Genomic DNA, 5,525 nt, shown 5'->3' with positions numbered 1-5,525 from the left:
TGATTGTTACAGTGGTATTGATGAGAATAAACTGAGCAGTGAGCCATAACAAAAATCTTTTTTAAAGATATATTTACTATTTTTATTACAAAGTCAAACATACAGAGAGGAGGAGAGACAATGAGGAAGATCTTCTGTCCAATGATTCACTTCCCAAGCAGCCACAACGACCGATGCTGTGCTGATTAGAAGCCGGGAGCCAGGAACTTCCTCCAGCTCTCCCACACTGATGCAGGGTCCCAAAGCTTTGGGCTGTGCTTGACTGCTTTCCCAGGCCACAAGTAGGGAGCTGGATGGGAAGTGGAGCTGCGGGGATTAGAACCAGTGCTCATATGGGATCCCAGCAAGTTCAAGGCCAGTACTTTAACCACTAGGCCACCGCACTGAGCCCTATAACAAAAATCTTATAAATAGACCCCAATGGTTATAAAAAATATATATAAAAGTTTATCTACATGCTTTAAAATTCAGATATAGTCCATATTTAAACCAATTTTACTATTTAATCACCTAATATTTATTGAGAGCCAACTTGTGATTTTTCCAGAATCTGGAGATGTGTTAATGAAGAAGGCATATTGGGTTTCTAATTCATGGAACTTAAATCTAGTGTGTGGGCAGATGACAGCTGCAGAAAAAGAAGAATGCATGACACAATGTTACACATGCAGAGGTTATACTAGCACACCAAGAAAAGGTATTTGGGGGGAGGCCCACACAAGCCATGGGGGAGCATGCAAACCAGAGGAAAATCAAAACCACAGGTAGGTGGCACATGTTGCAGACAGCAGAGTGGGCAGTGAGGCTGGAGCAAGGCTGGGGCAGCAGGTTGAAGAAGCAGTTAGGAACCCGGCCATGAGGGCCTCCAGGGACTCCAATTTCATGTTCCATGAAATGGAGGGATTGCTAGAAAGATCTGTGCTGTGCTATGTATGGTTTCTGTTCTTAAGGGATGATTACTGTTACCTGTTCTTCAGAGGAGATTTTAGAGTGGAAAAGAGGTCAACTGCTAGGCCACAAAAGCAACATGGCAGCCTAGAGTACAGCAAAAAAAAAAAAAAATCCTTTCCAAAATGAATCAGCAAAGTCATAATAATTAAGACTTAAAGCTTCTGGAACATTTTAGAACACAAAAATTTAAAAGAAAAATCTTTTAAAAAATAAACACTATGCAGTTCTTTGTCACCTACACTAGACCAAGTTATAAAAACACTCTGGTGCATCTGCGGTGATCCTTTGGCAGGTGTCCGGGTCATCGAAGGACACTGTCTGTCTGGGCTGCCCGGAGCTGGCGAACTGCACTTTGGACATGATGTCGCTCTTTTAGCCCACCTTAGGGCAGACTGTTGAATTCCAGTCACATGTTGGAATGATTCCAGCAGCGTATCTTTCCAAAACGCTTTCAGTTCAGAGGATTTCCTTAGTAAAAATAACAAGGGAGGTTCTGGAACTTTCCATTTAGAGCAACAACTTCCAGTTCTGACCATAGCCAACTCAGAGAAGACAGAAGTGGTTCTCCTTGCTTGTGGTTCCTTTAACCTCATCACCAACATGCACCTTTGGCTGTTTGAGCTGGCCAGGGACTACATGAATGGGACAGGGAAGTATAAAGACATCAAAGGTGTCATCTCCTCGGTGGGCGACGCATACGGGAAGAAAGGCCTCATCCCTGCCCACCACCAGGTCATCATGGCGGAGCTGGCCACTAAGCACTCGGACTGGGTGGAGGTGGACACCTAGGAGAGCCTGCAGAAGGACTGGGTGGAGACCGTGGCGGTGCTGAGACACCATTAAGAGAAGCTAGTGGCCAGCTGGGGTCAGCAGCAGAGCTCCCCGGGGCTGGAGAGGCCTGGCTACAAGAGAAAGTGGGCAGAGCCAAGACCAGATCTCGGTCAGAAGAAACCAGTGGAGCCAAAAACAAAAGGTGTACCCAGAGTGACACTGCTGTGTGGGGCCGACTTCCCGGAGTCCTTCAGCGTCCCCAACCTGTGGAAGAGAGAGGACACCACGCGCACTGTGGCTGGTTTCGGGTCATCTGCATCACCCGGACTGGCAGTGACGGTCTGAGAGCCATCTATGAGTCCGACGTGCTATGGGAGCACCACGGCAGCATCCACCTGGTTAACGAGCATCCCCACCTGGTGCCCAATCCTGTCTGAGAGTACACTGAAAAGCATGACTTGTACAGTTCCGAGAGCGAGGACAGGAATGCCGCGTGGTCCTGGCTCCCCTGCAGAGGAACACTGCCCAGGCTCAGGTGGAGGCGGCCCGTAGCTGATGGTTCGCAGCTCCCTGGCAGGATGGGGGAAAATCTGTGCATTAATAACAGGAAGCAGAATTGTGATCCTGTATCATGAACTAAAGCTCAGAAGTTGGATGAAAATCAGGAGAGAATTAAAATCAGATTATTTTCATTTAGAAAAACAAATAAAAATAAAAATACTTCCAGCAAATGTGAGACGCTATCATAAAAAAAAATAATTTTCAAAAATCAACAAAAGACATTTTAAAGTAATATTTTGAGTCACAAATTTACAAATGAGGAAATTCACACACTCATTAAACATACAAAAGGATTTTCAATATTACCACTAGTAAAAGAGCAATGAAAAAGTATTTTGGATTAGAAATGTTTGCAATCTCCTGAAAAATAATCTGGTACTATATTATACTGTTAAAAATAAGCTTATATGCTTTGTTTTGTTTTGTTTTGTTTCGTTTAGTGGAATTACCAAATTTTTGCAATTTTTCAGCTTCATTCACATTCAGGATTTCATATTTTGGCACAACAATATGTGTGACATCACAGTTTGTGTATCACTTGGTAAATACTGATAGACAATGAGGTTGTTTCATCTTGTGTCCATTTGAATAATGTTACATGGAACATTGACATTGATAAACAAATGCCCTTTTCAATCCCTGTGTTCATTGTATGTATACATTCATTGGATTAGAACTGCTGAGTTACAATAGTTAGCCTGTGTTTAACTATTTCAAGAACTGCAAAACTTTCCAGAAGTAGTACCATTTTGCATTTTTTTTTTTTTTTTTACCATTTTTCTCCCTGGGTGGGGAGAAACAAAGGGAGTATTCCCACTCAGCCTCCCACCCATCCCAGGTCCCCAATGTGAGGCACGCGCCGAGGGTTCTGCTCAAGCAATTTTGATAGTTCAACAGGTCTGAATTGCTGACAATCTCGCCGTTCCAATCGTGATGAAATCTATTCAGAATCCACTGGCTGACATAGTCTCTCCACAGTTGGGGCTCTGAGATCAGCAGTTCAGTTGGAGAGATCTCCAAAGAAACTTCATCTGAGGTGATCCCAGATCTGATTCTTGCGTGTGCATGCCAGCACAGGGTCCGGCACCATCCGTCACCCCAGCCTGTGCACACGCTGGTCATTGCAATCACTGAGTCAGTTCTGTCTCCAGAAAAATAGGCTTATATTTTACAAAAATTTCTCTAGAGCTAGGAACCTTCCTCACAAGAAAAACACATGCCAATACACACATATATCCCAATAAAGTTTGCTGTGATATTACGTAATTTTTAAAAAGTTATAAATTTTGAAAAGTTACATGTGAACCTCTAGTAGGAAATAACTGAATAAACTGTAACACTTTTGTTGTTGTTTTTGTTAAAACTCACCCATTTTTATTGGAAAGGCTAATCCACAGAAAGAAGAAGACACAGAAAGATCTTTGTTCTGCTGGATCACTCCCCAAATGACCACAACAGCTGATGCTGAACTAATTGGAAGCCAGAAGCCTCCTTCGTATCTCCCATCTGGGTGCAGGGTCCCAAGACTTTTGGCCATCTTCCACTGCTTTTGCAAGCCAGAAGTAGGGAACTGAATGGGAAATCAAGCAGCCTACGCATAAACCAGGGAGAGGATTTGCCAATTGAGCCATAGCACCAGGCCTAGTAAAAAAAAAAAAAAAAAAGTGAGAAAATATTTAAAATATATACCAGTTATGGGCCTGGTGCAGTATCCTATCGACTTGTGCCCCTGCGGGCCTGCTTCCCATACAGCTCCCTGCTTGGAAATGGGAAAGCATTCTAGGATGGGATAAAGCCCTGGGACATTTCACCCACATGGGAGACCTGGAAGAAGCTGCTGGCTCCTGGCTCCTGGCTCCTGGCTTCTGATCAGCTCAGCTCTGGCCATCTGGCCACTTGGGGAGTGAATCAGCAAATGGAAGGCCTTCTTATCTGTCTTTCTTCCTCTCTGTATATCTGACTTTCCTACAAAATAAATAAATCTTTAAAAAAAAAATTTCTACAAATTAAAAACTGTAGAACAAATCACAAAGAAAGATACACCTTGTTCTACGTGTAGTATTTAGGAAGGATCATCACAATGCTTTCTTTGGTATAATGAGATTTCCAGTGGGTTCTATTTTTTTCATATTTGAACAACATTATTGAAACACATCTCAAATGAATGTTGTTAAGATGTCAATGATATTAATAATATGTTTTGCTTTATTTATTCAGCCACATATATTTAAATTAAAGCAGTATTGATGGTCAAAAATGAACCACTGCCCATCACGTTTCTATTTAATAATCCATTTTTTAAAATTCATAGGCAGAGAGAGAAGAGGACACAGAAGCATGGAAAGAGCTTCTACCTACTGGCTTATTCCTCGAGTGCTGTCAGTAGCTAGGAGTTGGCTGTGCTGAAATCAGGTGCAGGGATCTAAGAATCAGTCACCGGATTCCTCCCGCATTCTATGTGGAATGGGAGGTGTCTCAACTCTGAAGCGAACTAAGGCCCAAATCCAAGTGTTACCATGTGGATACTAGCTTCTTAACCAGCATTTCCACAAGTAAGCTGAACGCTTGCCTCTAATCCGCAATTAGTCACAGCATTCTGTTACACGTGATTTTTAATTGAATTCTCAAATTAACTATCTGACAAGCAGAGCATGTGCTTTTATCCTCATTTAAGAAACAAGGAAACCCACACATAAGGAGAAGAGAAGAACTAGGGTTTGCGTGGGTGGATGCCCAAGATCATTTAGTTCTTTAGGAAAATTAAAGGTATAAGCATGGATTATAAAATAAAGCAAAGGTTAATCATCTATTCATTTCACACCTTTCCCAGTGTCTTCAGGCTTTCGATGAATTGAAGGCAGCACAGATTAGCACTTCTTCTAGTCTATGACTGATTACTGACAAAAAAGGTACAATTCCCCCAGTTTATAAACCGAGTTTATAAACTACTTTGGTTATTACAGTGGAACTCTCATCTACATAGCACGACATGAAGGCACCTCTCTAGAATCGCACCTTGGACAAATCCTCACCATTCAGCCAAAGGCCACTGGGGAACAAAGATCAGCCGCCTCTGAGCTCCTCTTTGGCAATGTTCATATGGAAAGGGAACAACAAAGGTCTTTCTCATTATTCCAAAAGCATCTGCTCCTATGGTACCTATTACTTTAATAATGAAATATTGATAAATCTCCCAAAAATAAATCAGGACATCTAACTTATATTTTTATAATAATAAAGGT

At 42.1% G+C, this 5,525-nt stretch overlaps 1 pseudogene; it reads left to right on the top strand.

Moving 5' to 3' along the window:
* Positions 1-724: 724 nt before the first annotated feature.
* On the top strand, positions 725-2,278 carry LOC121164696 (annotated as a pseudogene).
* The last annotated feature ends 3,247 nt before the right edge of the window (positions 2,279-5,525 follow it).

Source organism: Ochotona curzoniae, unplaced genomic scaffold, assembly GCF_017591425.1.
Source record: "Ochotona curzoniae isolate NIBS_2020 unplaced genomic scaffold, NIBS_Ocur_1.0 contig_1071, whole genome shotgun sequence".
NCBI lineage: Eukaryota > Metazoa > Chordata > Mammalia > Lagomorpha > Ochotonidae > Ochotona > Ochotona curzoniae.
This window is presented reverse-complemented; position numbering and strand designations above follow the sequence as displayed.